General features: G+C 47.0%; 1 protein-coding gene across 2 annotated transcripts in view; it reads right to left on the reverse strand.

Moving 5' to 3' along the window:
* LOC126544103 (T-box transcription factor TBX10-like) overlaps positions 1 to 22914 on the reverse strand; it is a 116147-nt gene that overhangs the window by 87433 nt on the left and 5800 nt on the right. The gene's annotated exons all lie outside the window — the stretch shown is intronic.

The following is a 22914-nucleotide window of genomic DNA, read 5'->3' on the forward strand; positions in this document are numbered from 1 at the left end:
CCCAGCTTGCGGTATGTCTTTCTGTCTGTTTGTTTGTCCGTATCTAACTTCTCACTGCAACTGGGTACTCCATGATCTAACAGATAAAACTGCTGTACTGAGCGAGCCGGTTTCGAAACCAACCGTCGGACCAATATTGGTCTCTGGGCGTGGGACACAGCGTTAACTGAGTAAGTGCATGCCCGCTCTTCAATGAATCTCTCTCACGCCAACTTGTGTCCCTAGGTATGTGCCGCTCTTCAATAACAATATATATATATATATATATATATATATATATATATATATATATATATATATATATCTTACATTTCTCCGGTGCTAGGCTGAATCGAACCTGCGTCATATACATATTCAGACAACATGGTCTGAATATATATATTCAAACTAGTGCGAACTTCGTGGCGGCGCCACCAAGTGGCGCTGCAGCGCGTCCAGAGGGCGTGTGCAATTTATGGTAACTCAAAGGGGAGCTTTTTACTTCTCGAAGCGAGATCAGGATGCCTTAGAACACGCACTTATAAAGCGAGATACAACAAGGAAGAAGAAGCACGTGCTTGCTGCAGCAAAGCTAGGGAGCGAAACGATGGAGCATGTTTTATTAGAATGTGAGGATATCTGCCCAGCGGTCGTTTTAGGCACCTCTCTGGCCTCCTTGAAGCCCTTGGGTTCAGCGACAGCAGGGGGAAAGTAAACATGTCCGCAATAGAGATTAGTAAGAGGCGATTGGAAGATTAGTGGAAGAAAAGTAGGAAAACGACAAACAACGGAGGCGTACAAAAACAAACTTCACAATTGGGGTTCAGAAAGCTTGGTTATGGGAATCCATCGTGCCTTTTTTTTACCCCTTTTCCTTTTCTTCTTTAACATAGGTAGGGCATTAGGCAATATAACAAAATCTTGGTGGCGGAACCCACCACCCCGTTCCAAAGGGAACGCTCATACCATCCATCCAACCATCCATCCAGGGAATTGTTTGGCGTTCTGATAACATGTGATACCGGCGCGTCTTGCATCATTCTTTTCACCCCGCACGGGTCGTGCCCTTTTCCATTTCTTTCCTCTTGGTGCGGCTGTATAAGCAAGATGAAATAAAGCACGGCATAGTTTTGATTTTCACCATGTTGGCCTTGAGTGCCTCGCACACGCTCCTACGCACGAAACCTTATATACCGGTGTCGCACGTACACTTCTGATAGCGATCGGGGCCGCTCCGGATCGGATTTCTTGATCGCGATCAACAATGGCCGCTGCTACACGGTCCAACAATCCGGTTCGAGTTATTATCATCTGCTGATCGTCGGCTGCTCTCAGAACTGCATAATGCCTTGGCTACAAATTCAGATGTGCAAAATATGGTTAAAAAAGTATTTCGATATTACAGTTTACTATTGCTGATAAAAAGGTTTTTAGACGTTTCATTATTGAGCTGCCTACACTTTCTCTGTTTAGCGTTCTCGAGTCGCGATCGTCGGATCCGGATCCCGCAAGATCGCGATCGCAAATGACCGTGTAGCAACACTAAATCCAGATCAAGCTCAATCCGGATCGACCCCGATCGCGATCATAATTTACGTGTGACACCGCTATGACATGGTCTCAGAAGTAGAATTCGAAGCCACGCCCACATAGGTAGACCAGAAATAGAGTCTGGTTACAGTACGCGCGATAGAGGAGCCTGGATGTAATACACGCATCAAACATGACGCGTTTCGGAGGTGTCAATACGGCGTGTCGCTAGGTTGCTTAAATGCGAATAGCATTAACGCCGTCAGTCATCCTGAGATGGTTTAAGCCAGAATTTCGTTTTCTCGCTTTCACATCAGTACTGTATCACGGAAAATAAAGGCCGAATTTCACCAAGAAACACTCCGTGCTGTCTTGCTTACTTAAACGGTAATATAGTTGATTAATGACAAGGATGTGACAAGGATCTTTTTCGATGCAATGATTATCGTCAAGCACAGACCGCGTCGTGTAGAAACTCAAGTGTTCGACCTCCCCAAAAATATTAACTCATTTTATAAGCTGGAAAAATATGGTGTCCAAAAGTCTTACTGAGAGGCTTCTTCGTCCGTATTTAAGCAAACGGAAGCAAGTTAAACTTCTTCCCATCACAGTCACTCGACCGAGAATGACATAACTAAAATTGCTGATGAACCAATCCACATATTCTACGCTGATGTAAATTGTCTGCAGTTGCGCGATAGCGCTGTGGTTAGTGCTGACCGTTCCCAGCTGTATTGCCACAGGAGCTCCACTTTGATCCCCAGTGGTGGTGTTGGGCAAAACTGTTTTTCTTCGCTATATATGGCGAGGCTGAGTAGATTAACTGACGAAGACGACACGATGACGACGACGCCGTAACGGAAAGGACGGACGGACAGAGTAAACCCAATTTCAAGCGTCACTGCTGTCGCAGTGTAAATAACAGGGACGTACGAAGTTTTCCGAATATTTGCCTATGTAAAAGGCTGTAGATCAAGGATTCCGTTTCCTCGATTCTATTCCTTTCTCATCTTCCATCGTTCACGGCCGGCCGATCTCTGCGATAACGGAGTCGGATCACATTGGAATAGAATCGTTACAGTTATCTCGGCCTTGATCAATGCTTGCAGGCAAGTTGCACGTAGGCGCGCTCATAGCCGTGCATATATATAGTGATGAAAACATAGCACGGCCCAGAAGCACGACTATGTCATTGCTTTCAAAGCACGGTGAACGCGCTTACAGCGCCCGTTCTCAAGAGCTCGCTTGCGCGTCGTTTTCCTTCGCGAGTCGACGCGGCCATCGCGCACCTTGTTGGCGGGGGCTGCCGCGCGCAGCCAGGGGAGCGTGTACCTAAGCTCAGCCGGGCCCCCGGCGCGCAGGATGTTCGCTTGTTTCCGCCAGCACACGATTCGGCAAGCACCTGCGTCACGCCATCGGCCCATCCCGCTTTCCACGCTCGAAACTTTGTGTTTCGTGACATTACGCCAATTGCTCCGGAACAAACCAGCAGAATGGATGAGCGTGCGGTCCGCCGCACGGGGGCTGCCGCCGGGCGCGTGGGGCGCGCGTCGCCGCCGGAAGGAATCGCATGCGCGCGCAACGCCGTGAGCGTGGTGCAGGTACAGGGATGGTGTGTGCGCACCACTCCCCCTGAGCACTCGTACACCACTTAATTCCACGTTATGTGCGGAATTATTTCCTTTCTCTCTTGCTTGCCGACGCAGGCACAGTGAATATCGGATCTGTATGAGGCGAACTTCAAGCGTGTCTCGTGAGACTGCCCTAGAATGGGAGTCTGAGAAAGAGAGAGACACAAGTTGCTACAGTGATGCACGAAAGGAAGGCTGGTCAGCTGCAGATCTCTGGTCTGCTGCTATGCGCTGGGGTAAGGTACATACGCGAAGCGAAAAGGAAAGAAAGGTTCTGAAAACGTTGACTACAACTATGGCATAAGTGTGGAGGACTACAATGCAGGCAGTGTGCCTATATGTGTACGTTCACTCTGTATGCAGCTGAAATATCTATCGAATGACACTATCGTTGCAGGCAGAGACACATTGCGATAAGTGGTGCCGTAGACTATAGGCCCGTTTGCTGAAGATAATTTACTTAGAGATAAATTTACAATAGCGCAAACTGCGGAAGACATATTTCCGACGATAGCACTATGTTGTCCCTAAGCGCCCGTTGAGAGCGTCAGGTACCATGGTCTTGTTGCCTTATGGGGAACGCAGTATTGGCCAGGAAGCGCTATATGGCAGCTTGAGCGTGCAGCTAAACTATGCTGACGCCTTACAACAACAACAAAAGGAGGGGGGGGGGGCAAGAAGGGCAGGGAAATGGTACGATATTTTGATGACAGATACGTCCAACCATGCAAGCACATGGCCAGCGCGTTGCAGGAGCGCATGCGCTTCTCTACCGCTTATGTAATTGCTTCTCCTCATCAGCCGGCGTTCGGGAGGCCGCCGATGTTACCGAATAGTCTGATCACAGGACAAGGCTGTGGCGACGGCCAATCGTGAACGGCACTTGGAGAAGTTTTGTATACTGCAAGGACCCTTTCCTGTTCGGTCCTGATGACTGCGTCACGTAACTCGTCTATCTGGCCGCGGCCCTTCGCAACCATATATGGGTAGCCCGGCACTGGCCACCGCGGTTAATGCCAACATTTCGTCGCGGAAAGCTCTAGTACTCGATCCCTTGTCTTTTCCATTAGAACGGCAAGCCCTATCGCATGAACGACGTCATCAGAGCCACAGTGACTATTAACAAAGCCACAGCGCCCATCAGCAATAGCACTATTTTCTACGATTTTGTTAAATTTTGTGTCACAAATCTGTAACCCACTCACTTTTCTGTTTTCAAACAAACTAATTACTTTGATAATGTTGCCAAGTACCCAATGTATTGTTCTTGTCGACGACTTGTTTATGCATGTGTTTATTTTGTTAATTTATGGAGAATTCAATATCGCAGCGGCGACTTCAATTTAGAAAAGGGGTGAAGGGTTGGGAGTTAGGTCACACGTAACTGTTCCTCAACAGGGGGAAAATATAGAGACAAAGGAAAGAAACGCCAGTCCTTTGCGATCATCACGCACTGGGAAGAAATCTCCCTGCGTGCAAATTTTGTTCTTATCACAATATTTTCAATCACAAGATTCACTGTAGATGCGTCCTGAATACATCGTTGGCGGTGGCATCTATAGCTTCGCTCACCGGCTATTCTCCGAGCGATAAAGTACCTAAATGACACCTATAGCTGCGCTACTCAACTATAGCTAAGCTGAGGCATCCACTCGAGCAGCAACACCTTAACACTCCGTGGCGTGCGGTGTAAACGAGCGGTACATATAGTCAGCTGCGATTGTTGGCGCCGGCTTCGCGGGTTTGTGACAAGGAAATCTGCTAGATGTCTCTGAATGATTCCGCTTCTCTGATAAGAGCTGTCAGCGAATTTTCAGACACTGCGCCGGGAAACGGCGAGCTGGCTCCCAAGCGTAAAACTATATAAGTGGCTCGCGCGCTAGCGCAACAACTTGCTCCTGCTTTGGAATGCGTGGTGCCCACGGCCCATTGACGCCGTTCTTCGTTCAAGCCCCGCTGTGTCGCCAAAAAGAAGACGGGAAATCAGTGGCAGCGTAGAACGTAACGTCGAAGCTTCTGTGGCGGACTGCATGCATGCGACTGCGGTGTGCACGAAGGGCCCAGCACGACGCGGCTCGCACGTGGTTACCAGACCGACAACGGAACAGTGAGTTCTCTTTTTTTTTTTTTTCTTTTTGAGCTACCCCGCGAGGGATCAGCTATGCAACCAACACGCATGAGTAATCTGCAGGCTTTGTTTGGGTAGCTTCCTATCTCAACATGCGCGGGTTTTCCGGGTTTTCGCTTTGCCTCTGTACAACTTTCAAGCACATTATATAGGCGGGTCTGGTTTAACACCCCGCTCCTGTGTCCAGCGTTTGTGTCGCAAAAAAAAAAAAAAGAAAGAACTTATTTAGGCGTCCTATCCATGGGGATATATATGCCTTGAATACCAAGCCTTCGTATCTTTGTTTAAACACAATCGTCTGCATTTCTGTCAAGTAAATGTATACTATTAATATTATAAGAGGCACATACCTACACCGCATAATCGAATAACGATAAGTTAGCAAATACATATCCTATAGTTTGACGAACCAGCGTGACGTCGTCAGCATCACTTCAATATCGCTGTCGAGGAATGATATTAACTTCATGACGTGCTTGTCATACGCGAGTAAAAAAGAAAAAATCGGTGGTGACATCCTACTGTCTTAGTTGAACGTTACGCTTGCTTCATTTTCTCGCCATTTATTAGAATGAATGGGCACGTGTGTTTGAGAACAGTTGATGCAGTTGCTCTATAGCATTGTGCGCCATCCCAGTTTTCCCACTTCCTTCTTTATTTTTTGCCGTATTTTAAACACTATAGTGTATTGTCCACGTTGATCTCGTATACGGCTTCTCTTCATGTGGATCCTATATAAGCCACAAGCGTATAAATTTCATACAAGTTGCGCGTGAAGTACAATCAAGACCCGCTGCAGTGTCCCAGTGGCTATGGCGTCCTGCTGCATGAGCCCGAAGTCGCGGTTTCGATAGCCGTCCGGGCGGCGGCCGCATATGGATGTGGTTGCAAGGCAAACACGTGTATACTTACATTTAGTTGCATGCTATAAAGAACCACAAGTGGTCAACATTACGTCTCTCACAGCCAGTGTGTCGCTTTGGCATGTCAGACCCTGTAATTTAATTAAAGTAAAAAGACTTCTTGTTTACTTTCTTTCATTCCCCCACCTCTTTTTTTTAGCAAGTCGTATAATTAAAAAAAAAAAAGAGTTTTCAGGTATGTGCTGAAGATAAAATTGTCTAATGTAGACTAAAAATCACGAGGAGTGTTTTAGTTCAGATTTCATTGCGGACCTTTAAGTAATGGAACTACGAATCAGCCTTATAGAGCATTCATCGCCGCATTAACCTATATACGTATAGTAGCTACCTGCACCACCTTGGACGTGACCGCCAACCCGTATTGTGATAACCGTGGTGCGTCAGACACCGTGGAACACGCTTTGTTAGAATGTCCAGGTTACAGAGACGAGAGATCTTGTTATTACAATAGAATCAACTCTGCTTCCCAAGAACCGCTAGATCTAGGGAACTACTAAGTCCTATGTAAGCCTTCACCTTTAAACCAACGGCTAGCCTTACAATTTCTTGCTACATTCCTTAAAGACACACACACACACACACACACAAACACACACGCGCGCGCGCGCCCACGCACATATATATATATATATATATATATATATATATATATATATATATATATATATATATATATATATATATACGAGAATAAAGGGGGTTAACCGAGGGGCGCGATTTTTATTAATCATATCATGAGAAGCCAACAAAGACACCAAGGAGAACATAGTTGAAATTACTTGTACTTGCTAAATGAATGAAAGAAATTATAAATTAATGGTAATGAAACTGGATGAAAAAACAACTTGCCGCAGGTGGGGAACGATCCTACGTCTTCGCATTACGCATTCGCACCGAAGACATGGGATCGTTCCCCACCTGCGGCAAGTTGTGCCGATTCGTGCAAGTAATGTCCGCCTCTATAAATAATCCTGCTCAAGGTGTAGAACCATGCTATCTGCCACAGGCGATTTTTAGAAATTCCATAAAACTTAAAAATGATCACCCAGTATAGGCACATCGAGTCGTTTGCCCGTAAAGTGGGAAGCATAATGCGTCAAAAACGTGCGACCCGTCGGACGAAGCGTTGGAAACATGGGTTCTTAGAACCTACTGGAAACTTGTTAGACGCGGTACGCAGCTTCTTCGCAGCTTCTCAGGATAAATTAAATTGTGGGCTGTACCGTCCCAAAAGTGCATAGTGGGTTATGAGCAGCGCCGTTGTGGACTGCTTCGAAATTATCTTGTGTAGCTGGGATTCTTTAACGTCCTCCTAAATCTAAGTACACGAGCGTTTTCTTTCCTTTTCTTTTTCTCTTTTATTCCTTTCTTCTTTTTTTGCATTTCGCTCCCATCGAAACACGGGCTCCGCAGCTGGGAGTCAAACCCGCGACCTGGTCCTCAGCAGCGGAACGCCATATATTCGCTACATGTGTTACGGCGGCGGATGGCTTCTCTGGATGCACATGGGCCTCTGATGCGATATATGATATATCCCACTGTTCATTTTTCTAGCCTTTTGGAAACAGTATAAGGTGCGGCTACGGTGTCTCGGATGCAGCAGGAGCCGTTTGTGCGCTGGTACAGTGATGGGAGTGTTATAACGCTGATGACTGTAAGGAACACGAGCATACGAAACTGTGAACGGGAATCGTGAAATTTGAACAGAATTCAAGATCAATCTGACGTTATCAATTAAATCTCCTAAGCGACAGAAATCGCTGCAATGGTGCAGGAAAATGTCAGCAACAAACGTAATAATAGAAATAAAAATAAACATAAATAAACAGAGCACTTGCGCGCAACGAAACTAGAGAGAGAGAGAGAGAGAACAAACTATTGCAGTTTTTTTCTTTTTCTTTCTATTTTTTTTATTTAGGTCAGCTTATAAGTTGCAGGATTATTGTAAGGCACCAGATTTCGAGAAACGGAAGGCCTGGCTGGATTCAGTGCCGAAAGCACTGCGGATGTTTCGTAGATCTATCTTTCGAGAGAAAAAGAGAGATACAGAACATTCATTATATAGGGGTTGGGTGGTAGTGCTCGCATTGGAGGTCATCCTACAAGTTCTACAGAATTAGCTGAGTGCGTGAGTCGTTTAGAAGAGACACACATCACCGCCAACGGCCGTCAAATCTTCGAGAAAATTTATATGTCAAGGTGGATGACCAGTGAAGCTGTTTAGCGCACGACACAGAGTTGACCCAGAATACTGAAAAAAAAAGGTACGAACATATGTATTGTGCTAATCTGTGGATGATGATTTGGTTTTGTCAACATCTCGGACACATTTTTTTTTTTCCCAGATCCTAGTCATAGACAGCTTCGCTGTAAAAACGGACACTTGTGCCTGCTAGAGTTGTAATACGCAGGACTCGCGCGATCCATATAACCTCGCCAAGTAAGCAAGTTTATTGTAAAACATGTTTACATCCCCAAGAAGAACGAAACAAGCATGAAATGCGCAAGACAAGCTGATATTTGTGGTTAGTGTTCCTTAGCGATGCAAGCATATGTTCCATAATGGCAGCAACCAATTCAGCCTGCTTTCAGCAACAGAAAACTTATTATTTGGAAAAAGAAGAAGCAGAGAGGTGGTCATAACGCGACCAGATTCCAGCCTTGTCGTCTACATACCGCTCCATTTATATCTCGCGCGAAAACCATTTATCCTTATTCACGCTATTGGGTGTATGTGCACTCACGAAATTAGGTATTGCCACCACAAGTCTTGTAATCAAAGGCTGAAGTCAGTACTCTTAATTGATATTTTTTGCTGACGTTGGGTACTCCCAGGAGAATATGCACCGTTTGCCACTGGAGGACGAAATCTATCGGAGATGTTTCCAGCGCGTGTGACGAAATGCCTTTTGTCCTGTCATTGTCTGTCGTCACCGTTCTTTGAGCAAAAAGACATATGAGTATTATTTGGCCTATACAACAACAGGACAAAATGCTGTCAGCGTTTATCATTGCAGAGTAAATGCCTTTAACGCTTAAGTGAAAAAAGGCACCGTGCGATCGACTGCAACAGCTTTCGCGATTTACGAAACGCATGCGAGGCACTATTGCCAAGAGGAATGCCACGCACACGCACGCCTGAAAGTCTAACGAGCTCTCGCGGTGGGCTAAAAAAAAAAATGCGGTTGGCTGCGAGCGTTTTTAGTGGCTGATTCAGAGCCCCGCGTAGCTCGGCGAGCCCTCGCGCTGCTGCACCTTTATCCGCCTGACAGAGCTGAGACAAAGCCGTGCGCGCCCGCCAGCGCCCATCAGGCGACGGGTCAGACGGCGCACAGAAGCGCGGCCAGGGGCGGCGGGCCCGGCTCGGCGCTGTCAGGCGGACGGCCTGTCAGCGCGGCCGCAGTGACCGATCTGCGTCCGTGACACCGTCCCGGGGACGACAAGAAAAGTGCGCGGGTGCCCGTTGTTATGCGGGGCTGCCGAGATGCGCCCGCGGGGGGTGGCCGTTGCGCGGGCCAGAGCGCGCACGTGCCCGCTCTGGCAGCTTGTTTGCATCGGAGCTGAAACAACCGCCCAGCTCGGCGGCTCCCCTTCCGTCCTCTCTCTCGACGAAGGGTGCCGCCTTGACGGAGCGAGCAAACACGTCCGCTCGCGGTCGGCTTATACGTCTAAGCTCCTGGTACTGCATGCGACCGCCGCTGACCACATCAATCGTTAAAACGTACTCGCACGAGTCCAAGTAATCCTGCCTGTATGTGTAGCTATGTGTCAGCGTTTACTAAATGATAACTTCTTGCCAGAGCGAGGGCTATGTCTACGTTGGGGAACATACGGAGCAATTGTCTACTTAAACATGTGCTGTAAAGCTGATGGCAAAAGAAAACGAGGCCGCCAATGCAAGAGATGGATGGAATTCTTCAGACCATGGGACAAACGTCTTATTGAGCTTAGTGAAGTCGTGCTTGATAGGTCTCACTGGAGTTGGATTGTCCTACCACCAAGGAGTCGAACACGACTCGACGGTAGCTCAGAACAACAGCCCACCTAGCATATTTCAAATCAGCTGATGGACGACTCCAATGATATAAACTATGGTATATTCTCAACGCGCCAGAACAGAGCTATAAATAACAGCGGCCGAAATATGGTGCATGTGCTCTCTTTTCTTCATTCGCTGTCAACCTGAGCAAGCAATTGTCTACATCTCAGCTCTGGACACAGATCACAATACATGGACGTTCCTCTCTCCTTCTCAAACCTCAAATGTGCGTACTGCACGAAAGAAAGCTGAAATACTTTCTATAGCTAAACGCGGCATACGATTTCTATGCCACCTTTTGTGTTCGTGATGTCCAGCTTCGTAGGTGCGTCGCAGGAGAAAAACTGGAGAGCTTATTTTTCTCGCAGGCTGTAAGCAGTGATAGCGCAGAAAAAGAAAGAGAAAAGAAGGAAAAGAAGAAAAAAAGAAAGAGAATACCTGAAAGAACTTGATGCTTTCGCGGACACAGACGTCGTCACGCGCCTGTGTCTGAGCTCGAAAATAAACTCAACGAAGGTGCGGCACCTAAGCAAGGTAACAAAAGAAATGGACATTGTTTATTATTGTTTTTATTTTTGACACGGCCATTTTCCGAATAGCTCGGCTCACACGGCACGTTTTCCTCGTGACTTATCGAGCGCCAAGGCAAGACACGGCTTTCCCTGTTGCGGATCGCGGTGGTTGGTTGAACGGAGTGGCGACAGGTGGCGCCACATGCCATGGTGCTTAGCATTACCCGAGGTTCTCAAGCGACGCAAGGACGCGGGCAGCAGTGGTCGCGGGCGTGCTGCGGTTCGATATTGCTGGGGAGCAAATGCGCGGCTGGGGAACCGCCGCCGGAGCTTCACGCAAAGGAGGGGCGCGGCGTTGCCACGGGCGGGCTGCGAAGGAATCCCGTTCTCACCAAGGTGCCCCGAATGAACCCTGGCTCTTATTCTGAGACGCACGACTAGAATGCACCTTGCGTAGCAGTTATAATAAGGTTATCACCACGCTTTTGATGCGTCGCGCTTCCGCGCCACAGAAAACGGCGATTCCTTGCTATTTTACGGCATTGTAGATCGGCGTTTGCCTTTAGAGTTTCTTATTTCATTGAGCGCAGTGCTCCCTGCAATCGCGTAGGCGCCTCTGCGGCGTCAGTTAACGCTTTCACAGTTTCTTGCTCGTGTGTGTGTGCATGTGTCTGCACGTGCGTTTTTCGGCAGGTGTTCGTGTGGTTAGACATTCTGACGCGTAAGGCGAGGTGTATCAGTATGCAGTGCCTTAATTTCACTGGCACGTTAATTTGCAAGTATGATTATGCGCCCCTGAACATGATGGATTTTTTTTTTGTCGCAACGCCTGTTCGTACGTTCGAAGGTTTAATACCGGCCGTGAAATATCAAATTCGATGGAACAGTGACAGAAAATTCTGACCGCTCACTACGGCGGCGACGGTGGCTGTAGATGTGCGAAACAGACAATATATATATATATATATATATAAAGGGATAATGCTAAGGATGAAACCAAAGAAAGTTGGTGGAATATGCATATAACTAGTTATCAACCCCAAATCACCCTCTAAGTAAGCAAGTGAGCCATACCCTGTGGAAACTCGATAGTGATGGAAAACCGTGTTTGACTTGTCATAATAACTTGGAACCGAAGCCGGGGATCCGAGCCACCATTTCCTGTTCACAGCTGTTAACAGAAATTTTGAGTCGAAAGGGCAGGCAGCACATAGTCTAAATCCCTCGAGATATTATGGCAATCACGTTATACACACGTGGCAGTGTTTATTCTGCAGACCGTTGACAAATCAAGGCCTTAGATTCCTTGGTCTGTTGTATCTATTATACGTCACGTTGAAACGCTGCTTACGGCCCCACACATCCAACGCACTTGCGAGGAACACTTTTTTTTTTTCGCCTATACGAGCTCATACATTTACTCCGATGAGGCAGCTGCTCGCCCTGGACAACCGTCGATAGGCCCCGGTAGCGCTACCGAAGGCGCCGGTCGCAGAAACGAGATGTTGGCCGCCCAAAACACGAAAGGGCGAAATGGCAGACGCGGCGGCGTCCGCGGTCAGAATCGAAAAAAAAATGAAATAGAAAAAAAAGCGAGAAAAGCCGAACGGGCTCTCCCCCCAGCCCCTCTCTCGTCTCTTGCGGTGAGCGAGACCAAAGACGCTCGCAGGTCAATAGCCGACAGAGTCGGCCTTTCTGCGAGACAGCCCGGCGAAGCTTTTCGAGGCAATCGCAGACAGTTTTGTGAAATATACCACGCGGTCATCGCGGGAAAGGCGGTTTTCCAACGACAGGTTTTTCGCAGCGCGGCCGTGGGCAGCCACGAAGGCAGTCATTTCGAGCAGGGGTCAAGTCGAGCGGCCGGTCGCTCGGCAGTGTCTCTTTTGACACACGTTGCACTCTGTCGCAAGCGCGCCAGCGAGGAGGCACGGCCACATCGCGCCCCTGCGCGCAATGTGTATCATCACGAATCGCTCGCGTGCCGCCGCGGATGCCTCGCTTCCGTCGACTCGGGCACTGCAGCTTCTTTCCGCCGCCGAGTTCCCTCACATGCGCCATGCGACACCGGAGACTCAAGCCGCGCGGTGAACGTTGACACTGTAAGAAGCTGCTGCGGCGTATCTTGCAAGTGGCTCTTAACGTTGCACCTCCGAATACGGATGGTGATATAAAGAAAAGGCGCCTTCTTACACGCGTTGCGTCAACATTGCAACCAGACCGCTGCAGAAATTTCTCCCGGGTTCCGCATGCCGTGTTTTATTACCTAGCGCATACCGTCGTGCGCAACATGTTACGTTGAAATGACCATTTTATGAGCGTGTCATGAGATCATATATATGATCTCATGACACAGTGCTTATTCAATAGCGCTTTTTCTTTGTGTTTTGGTACGCTGGTGCTTCTTGCTTTCTTTTTTTTTCTTTAATAACGCTTGCTTTGCGTTCATATAACCGCAGTTCTTCCTTACCCAAAGCCTTCCCTAAGGCCCAGTAAGGTACTCATGATCATATAGAAGTGTCGACAGAAGGGAAAGTTCAAAGCTAAAAATTCGTTTCAGCCTATGAACGACAATGCCCCCTTTCCAGTCCCATGAGAAAAGAAGCAAGCAAGAGGAAATATTTAAGACCGTTTTGAGAAGCGAACGTCCTCGTATCATGGCCCCGCGCATCGCTGCGCAGAAAGCAACGACGGCATTGTTTCATTGCCTGCTCCCGAAACCTCAACGCGCCCATACGCCTGTACGTCAGTGAGACGATAGAGATTGCGAAGTATTTTTCTCGTGTGGGCCATTCTAGCGCACGAAAAAACTTCTCAAAACTTCATGGCTCAGTTTCTTGTTCATTTCGAATGCAATGCAGTCCGATAAATCATTTACCGATAAATCATTAACTAGACCAAAGTAAACGCAGTCAAAATCCGCGCTGCGACCCCGATGAGAAACCGGGTGCGGAAATATCAGAAAGGCATCGCCACCCGCTTTTCATATTTGCGTCTTTTCTACCAAGTCTCCTCTCACAGCAAGAGTGGCCGTATTGCTATAACAGAAACATAATTTGCTAACAAGACTTAATGTAATATCACTTCTTTGTGTACTTTTTCTAGGCGCCCTTTTTCGCCTTGTTAAAATGAAAACACTGCCTACACCATGAGGAGATGTCGAAGCACTGATTGTAATCATACGCGCCAGCAGACGCTCATGCCGCGAATGATGCGTAAATATTGATGCTATAGGGGAGCTACAGGAGATCGGGGAATGCTGTGATGTCGCAACAGCCTCCTTAAATAGTGTATTTGAGAACATAATCCTAAGAAAGGCAAACAGGTCACGAGGAGGCCGAAAACGATCACTCATCGTTCCTCTGCAGAAATACGTCCCTGCTTCATGCGCATCAGGAGCTTAATTGAGAGGGCTTTTCATTTGTATACGAGTACTTTGTCAGACCGTATTTGGCATACCCCTTTTGCTAATATATACATATTTTTTGCGTATCGCTATTTTTTCGGGACTTCCTCTTACGAGTTGGTTTAGCGCATGAAGTGCTTTGTGGTACAGATCCAGATTCTCTACATCATCTTCATGATGACAGATTCAGAAAGGTTCAGGAAGTAGCGCCTCTTCCTGCTTCACTAAAGTACTGCAGGATTTTTACTGGTGTACAACGGAATTGCTTCTTTTGTGAGCAGCAACATATGTAAACAGAAATAAAAAGGCAAATACACGACCACGACATCATACATAAGGCCGCTACGCGAGCGCACTCGTGCTACGATATGACGTCAGGAAAGCTCCGCCTCTTCAGAAGGATCTCCGGCAGCGCGCCGCCCTCCTTCGGCGGCTGCGGGCTCCTGCGCGCTGCCTTGTTCCACTTAAAACCGCGCTCACAAAGCATTCCTTTAAGTTCCTCTAATTGTCAGAGTGACGCATGAAAACCACCCTGAACTTCTAGTGCGACTGCCTGAGCTCTGTGCTGTTATGTAGGTGCACAACAGTATTGCCGCTTTTTCAGCCTTCTATCTCTCCCTATATTTACTCTTAGCGACCACGAAAAGTTTTACAGACACTACAGAGCACAACGCTTCCAGAACAGCTGACTGAGCGGTCACTCGAATTTATTCCTCAAGAGTCACTTCAATGTATATCTGAATATATGTCTAGAATATCTGTCTACCGCCTAGGCTACCAAGGTGTGAATAAACTCCGTTTTATCGGCTGTGGCTCAGTGTCGAGTTTGCCGAGTGATATTCGTTATTATCCGACAGCCCGTGACACTTGTGGCTCGGCTGAAACAATCGAACATCTTCTGTGAACCTGCCCACGTTATAGTACGGAAATGCTGGTGTTGTGTACCGCGTTAGAGACGCTGGAGAGCCGGCCACCGTCAGAAGAAAATATATTTGGGCACTGCACAACAGACCTATGCGCTAAAGGCAGCTATATAAAACGCTATAGTTCTCTTGCTGCGGCGTAAGGGCCTGCGAGATAGACTGTGGTAGTGGCGTGCCGCTTCAGAATTTGGAGCGCCCATTTCCGTTTCCATAGTCATCTTTCTACCTTCCCATGTTTAAAACGAATATTTTCCCTTACTCCCGTGCAGGGTAGCAAACCGGACTTTTTTCTGGTTAAATCTCTCTCTCTCTCCGAGCAGTGCGCTGCGCAATTTATCGACCTCTAGTAATTGCTAGGAACTTTAGCATTTTTACCAAACAATTTTATGACTTTCACCAGTGGCCACACACATTTCTTGCAAGCTGCTTGGTTCTCCCGTGTAGCATCTCTACTCGAGAGTGACTTACCAGAGCCAACCGCACCGAATATACAGGAGCGATAACTTTAACAGTTGACGCTATAAAACGCGTGGATAGTATACCACAAGAACTTTGTGGTGTCGATGGGTCACGGAATTTAGTGCGAATCTTGAGAAACAAACCATAGTCTAGTATATTTCGCGTTCCAACGTAGTCACGGAATAGACATCTCTTCGTGAATAAACAAAAATGCGCTCGACTTTTCTTTAAATAAAACGCCTTTGTGCGAGACTTGAGTCCCATTAAAGGATGAGCATCACACGAAGAGGGTCTTTCGAGAGATAAAGCAAAGTCTACACATTCAACCACCCGTCGAAATAAAGAACAATACAATGTAGACGCACGAGAGCAAATAAATTCAGAACCGCGGAGGCTTATCCCTGCTTCATTGAATAACGCAATGCTGCACTGGCTTAAATAAATAAATAAATAAATAAATAAATAAATGGAAAACTGTGGCCCGAGGTAATTTCCGGTCGGCGGGATATAAAAATTCCGCTCCCTCTAACCATTGCACACGAAATCCGGAAACATGGTAGAGCCGCAATTCTAGATATGTGCTGGCAGAACTCTTGATTTATACTAAATACATTCTCGTACGAAGGACGTATAGTGTTAAGTGCGTGCAAATTTGTGCTTAGGTTACGTAACTTGCTCGCTCAAAATAGGATTTCTTACGCATGATAAACCTACAGCGGATAGCAGTGAAACCTTCGTTTTCTTTTTTTTTTTTTTTTTTTTTTGGCGTAGCGATATCCTAATATACGGGCGACCGGAAGTTACATCGCGATCAGAAAACTTCCAAAGACACCTTATACAGGTCCCTGTCCAACCTTATGAAGAAAGAGATTATGCCTTTGCGTCATACATCGCGATATGAATGCAGACGGGCCTCGTTCCGTACTTCCCCGGACGCGCATTGTCAAAAAATCATCTGCTCCATCAAAAGCCCGCCTCTTTAAACGTCCACGTACGACCCTCATGCTGAAGGCTGAATATATTAATTAATTAATGGAGAATAAAGGAAAGCCCTAGATAACTTTTAAGAGGGGCAGTGTCGTTCGAAAAGCTGTTTCGGTTTCCTATGCGAATTACTAGCGCAGAAAAATTAACGCCATGCTTGCCTTTCTTGAATTTCAATGCAAATGCGCTTGCACAGTGTTATGCTATACTGTATCATTGCATTGTTATCGCTGCATTTTCTTCGGATTTCATTGGTGGATTAAGTTTACTGCAGCAAGTCACCGAATGTATGCATGTACCGGCAAGGATTTGAGGTGGTACGATGGCCAGTGTGTGTGTGTGTGTGTGTGTGCGTGGAGGGGGAGGGAGGGACGATCGACTGGTTCTCGGCCTACAGCGCACCCATCCTCTCCCCTGGTGCCCTCTCCTCCAGGCACAGTCCTTATATATCATACCCGCCACAGACAACAGCTCAGCTAGCTCTTCAAAACGGGACAAGGGTTGGGCGATGTTGCTTTGTGGAGAATCCCTGCATTTGTGCTCAACAACTTCTTTTTCTCTTCCTCTGTGAAACTCTGTTCCCAACAAAGCTGCCCGCGTGTTCTTCCACAAGAGCACCGAAGAGTATGCAAAGCTACGCAGGTAACGACCGGAACCAGCTTCATGCGCAATTTCCTTGCGACTACATCGACGCCTCTTCGTCACACGCGCACGGAGAGGCGTGTACCAGACTTGCTTGTGGTGCCTGGATCGCCGAACTGCAAGACATCGCTGGCACCTCCATAGTGAAGGCCAGCGGGTTCTGCTGCGTGACTGCGGTAATAAATTTGTGGCCGCACCGCGGGCCACCGCAGCGACTGCATGCTAGGCGCCGTTGTTGCGGAGCCATTGTCGGACGCCCGGAGCGCGCGCACCGTCGGCCAATGGAACGAAGTGCCGCACACGCGACGCCTTGGCCCCCGCGAGCGCCCGGGTCCCGCGCACTTGGGCGTGAAGGGGGCCGCACGGGGAAGATGGGATGATAGCGGGACACGCCATCGATAGCGGGCGTACACGCTCCGCGGCGCCCATTACGGGGGTGGCGTCGTTGTCCACGCTTCCCCAGCGGCTGTAATGAACGGCGCGCGAAACCCGTGTCAACAGGCCACCGAAGCCGTGTCCAAGTATCGTTCTCGCCATGTAAGTATACACACAGAAGAGAAGGGGCGCCTCTCTGCATGCACGGCAGCCCGTGCGCAGGAGGCGCGCGACATCCTGTTGTCTGCGCGATTGTCCCCGATCTGTAATCAGCTTGCTGAGCGAGCTAGGCACGCTTCACTAGGCGCAGCTGCAGCGCGTGGCGTTTGCGCAGATCAGCGCGTGCATATTCATGCAGGCGCATTTCGTCGCGGCGACGCGCCGGCGTTGGGAAACGGGGCTTCCGCGCGCGGGGCCAGCCGCGCTGCGGCGAAGCGCATTTCGGCAGCCCTCCGAAAGATGTGAATACAGGCCTTATTAAGACACGACAGTTCCGGCATATATATGGGCTTCGCCAATCCCCCTGAACGCATTGTCCGCAGCGGAGAGGCGCCGAACGGCTTCCTTTCGCCTTGACTCATCACGGGGGCACACATGCATGCAGGCCATTGTATGTTTCGGCGTTCCCTCACTTTCCTGGCTCCTTTGCTTTTTCGTTCACTTTTTTACCCGGTACCGAAGGACCGACATGAGCGAAGCGTAGACGCCGCAAGTAAGCTCTCGGCGACGTTCAGTACGGTCGTGCCGGAGATCTACGTGGCGACGTCTCGAGATTCAGCTTACACATACAGGTGTGTTTTAAGTTGCGGAGGTCGATGAACCAGTGCAGGAACGCTATAGCAGAGAAATGATTTCGTCGTTTCTCGAACGCTTCGATGAATGATGACCTGCCCTCAGGGCGTTTGCATCAAATACAGACCAAAGCGATCTCGTCTGATGCAAGGCTTGCCGTTCGACGATAACGAGGTACAACTTCTTGAAGCAGCATATGAGACCTGGGCTGTAATTCTAAGATACATCAAAAAACAATATTCGCAGTCGCTTGTATATATTTACCACGTGTATTTTGTGAATGTACACAATGAGAACATGCGACCTCTTAAAATGTTTGTGTTCCTGCTTTCTGCAGTTGAACCCAAGTTTGAATAAACTTTTGTGTGCTGAACGCATGAGGGCCACAAGGGAGGAGAATTATGCGTGCATTATGTCAAGAACTTTAGCTATAGCATTAGCACAAGCGCCTCTGTCGACGGCCTCAAGAAACTGCGTCCGTTCTGCGCTTTACGACTGATTCCGTGGTCTTAAGCATGACTAATTGCACGAAAGACAGCGCAATTTCCTCGGATTATGGCTTTCAAACAATAAAAAAAAAGGCGGTCATGTAAACATTTGCATGCGGAATACAATGTGCACGCCTGCTAACAAAGAATGTCGTGCTCAGAGACGTGGATTGTCGCGTGCAATTGCAAGGGACTGCTAAGCAATTTGCCCTCTCCCCCTTCCCCCCACCCCAGTTACAGCGAACCACCTGATATCGCAAACGTTACCGCAGGTACTTTTCATATACTAGAAACACAAAACCACCCGGTGCCACAGCCATTTCGGAAATTGTTAGGCCTACTGGGTGTTGATGTTAACACACTATGCATGCGCGACACAGCCAACAATTCGGTTACGTACGGATGTTAATGACGATCACTTCATCTTACTTCCGCGGTTTTCCTAAATATAAGGCTCATTGATTGACTTTTAAGCCAAAATAATTGCAATGTGTTTATGAAGAACATTAAAAGTTAATGAAGAGTTGTTAATTAAAAGCTATGAAAAAGTTGATATGTGGGTATCCTGTCTGTAGAGGTTTTACAGAACATAAAACGGCTTGTTTAGACCAAACATTCATTAGGGGTTCATTCAACGCGTGCGCTTTCGGAACGCACCTAAATATATATAGAAGAGCAATGTGCTTGTTTTTGCGGTTACAGGCTGCCATTTTAGAATTTGAATCGATTAAACAGCCCTCACGGGAGTATTTTGCATACCTCGTTTAAGTGTTTTATGCCAAAAGCAAAACTCAGAAGAAACGGCACGGTGTTTCATTTTAAGGGCGATATCCAATAAGCTGTTATAAAAGTGCACAGCGAACGGTTCATGGATAGTTTATGTGCAAAATGAAGTGTTCGTTCAATAAACAAAGTCCATAGAGAGAGAGAGAGAGAGAGAGAGAGAGAGAGAGTTGTTTTGGGAGATGAGATGGTTGTGCCTCGTTACAATGTCTGTAGAATAATTAGGCCGTTTTTATATATGCTGTAAGAAACCAGCAGTTCTACAAGCAGTTCTTTGTTACAATGCACGCAAGTCAAACCTTGTATACTTTGTCACTTTGCAGATGCAAGCAAGAAAATAGACTGCGTAGCTATTTTGCGAGTGCGACTATAGTCAGCGCAATCTACTCCAGTTGTTGATAAAAAATTATTGCAATGCCTGTGAACGGATGTGCACAAAGATTTCAGCCACTGAGTGACTGCCTGTATGTTGGTAAATAAACAAATTAACTCGTGTCAACATATATACTCTATAGGATTAAGTTCACAAATTAAGTTTCATTAACGTGGCGAAATCATTTCCCACATAATGTCGAAGCAGATCAAACACAGAGAACATTGAACATGTCATTTATGGCAGCAAAAGAGTGGTCATCTGAGGTGCAGATGATGTAGATCAATACTGAATTCGCAGCCACAAGGGGCTTTTGAGTGCATTGCAGCAAGGCAACACAACTTTACAAACAATTTGGGCGCTTGTACTGCCATTGTTTTTCCATCTAAATACATATTCAGGATAAAGCGTCTAGATACTGCGGGAATGGTGAAAATGAGCTAAATTTCTTTGCCGTTGGCGAGCCTAGCCTCGAAGTGGGTGTTGCAGTATACAATGGTCACGCATGCAAGTGCACTGTAAAATAATTTACAGCCTTAAAAGTGAAAAAGGGTGTAAATGTGTCTATAACTCGCACCCTTCGGGTGTTATCTTTGTAATGGACACCCTAAGGGTGTGAGTTATAGACACATTTACACCCCTTTTCACTTTTTAGGGTGTAAATTATTTTACAGTGTGCGCGCGCTGCATCGCCCTATACTCGAGGTTGCATGAGAAGCAAAGAAAATTCAGCTTCTTCGCGACACCCGTGGTACCCAGACTTTCTGGGCCTGTATTCACAAAGCTTCTCTTGCGTAAATGCGTTTCCTGATTGACCTCACGTAAGTGATTAGAACGATAACGACATGATTACCGCATCTACGGCGTATCGCTGACGGCACTTGCGCGAGAGAAGTTTTGTGAATGTGTCGCCCTGATCCCTGTACGTATATACACAGTCATGCGTACAACCACGCTGCAAATAGCAATCGCCCTTTAGTGCAGCACAACGGCGTGACTGAAACACACTGTGGTGTTGCATATAAGTAAGGGAAAGAAGCGCCATTACGTTCCAATAATCATCAAGAATGTCAAATATCCACGCATCAAGGGGTACAACGGTGACCCTACAAAAACTAAGCCCTCGGGTTTAGCGTTTGTGAGTCGCCAGTTCTCAACGCACACATGCATGACATACAATGCCTCGGTTAAGTCAGGCTAGCACAGGTCCTTACCCGCCCATTACATGTGTTACCCGCCCTTCTTACCCACCCGTTACAGTTGTGTACGAAGGTCTGTATGTATGAAACTATAAATAAATACAGACGATGCCAGCAACAGTTCACGGAGCATTTCACTGCATGTGAATTAGTTTAGCCAATAAAGCACTAGACGTGAGGGAAGATCTGGTTTGCTTAATGAATTACTACACGCCCGACTGCTACACTAAAATATCCAGGAGAGAGTCCATAATCAATGCGTTACTTTAGCTGGACGGCCGTCACCTGTAGACATACATAAGACGGCCCCGACGTACAACTCAGGATGTTGTGGAATGAAATGATGACACGGCCACGAAAGTTAAATATTAGTGACAAGTACAGTGTGCGACGAAATCATGAGTGAGTGACGTATCACGCGCACAATAGAGATGAATAGTGGTCGACCAGACGCCTGTCTGGTTTGCTGTCTTGTATGGGGAAAGTGGATAACTGCATATATAGATATTAGATATAGGAGATATGTGATAACATTCGGCGCGTTTGTGGGGCTACATAGCACACTAAAATGGCCATTACACCAGTCTGCAGTCTGCACCAGATTGCAGTTTGCTAACTGCAATAATGACCGTCTGACTTTCTGCACCAATAAAACGTACCACAATGTTGGATGTTGAACAAATGACTACTGTAGCGTTTCTAGTGCCAGTCTCTACACTATATCTGTGCTGATTGATGGATATATAGTCGCTTTAACACAACACCGTTTCGCACGGAAAAAGATTACATTATATCACACAACTTATTTTTAAAAAATCTCAAGCACACGCACACACACACATGTTGAAACGATAGCATGAACTGTGTAAATCTTTGCACCGTCAGCAGTGGTCGTTATGACTGTGCTTTTTAGTATCAAGCCTTGATTCTGTAACTTTGTTATTTACGGCAAAAATGCGGGCCCCGTATGGTCTAAAGATTTTGTACAGTCCTGTATTTGCATGCGCACAACGAAATATTTTAAATCTGTGTTTTAATTCGTCTCCTTGCTTCTGATGCGTCGATTTCATCGGAACAATAAAATATCTGAACGAAATGTCTCACAGCTTTCAAACACTGTGGTGGACGATAAATTTGTAAATGGAACGGTTAGGCATATTTTATTAATTTAAATGGTTTATATCATGACGCGGTATATGATACGTTAGATACGAAGCTCAGAAGTCTCAGGGGCTCTTTTGAGATAACTACTAAAAGAAAGAAAGTAACGGAATACAGCGTAAAAGAAAACATTATTTCACAAATGCTGTTATATTACAGCACGCCTTTACGGCTGAGTACGCGTAGTGCGTAGTATGAACAAAGTGAAGCACAACGCATTCCGAAGTTCAAACTTTGCAAGCACGCGTTCGTGACCCTGTACAGTATACTTCAAAAGCCGTAACGCATGCTCCTTGATGCGCCAGCTCGCGCACGTTTTGCATCGCTTGTGAAGTTCTAACTTTATACTCCTTCTTTTCTGAAGAAAATCAGGGCATAAACCGGTTCTCCCCAAAGCCCTAATGCAGGCACATACCACATAACCTGCTGCTTCTGCACACTTATAAAGGAGCGAATAAAAATGTCCGTCATGCAAACTTGAATGAAATAAAGGCATCTGTGCGTTCTTTTCTTTCTGCCACAGTTGGCACGAATGAACCTTCGAACCCAGAACAACTGTGTTTACAAAATGGTTGCAAAGTGATCGAGCT

The sequence above is a fragment of the Dermacentor andersoni genome, chromosome 1, assembly GCF_023375885.2.
Source record: "Dermacentor andersoni chromosome 1, qqDerAnde1_hic_scaffold, whole genome shotgun sequence".
Taxonomy (NCBI): Eukaryota; Metazoa; Arthropoda; class Arachnida; order Ixodida; family Ixodidae; genus Dermacentor; species Dermacentor andersoni.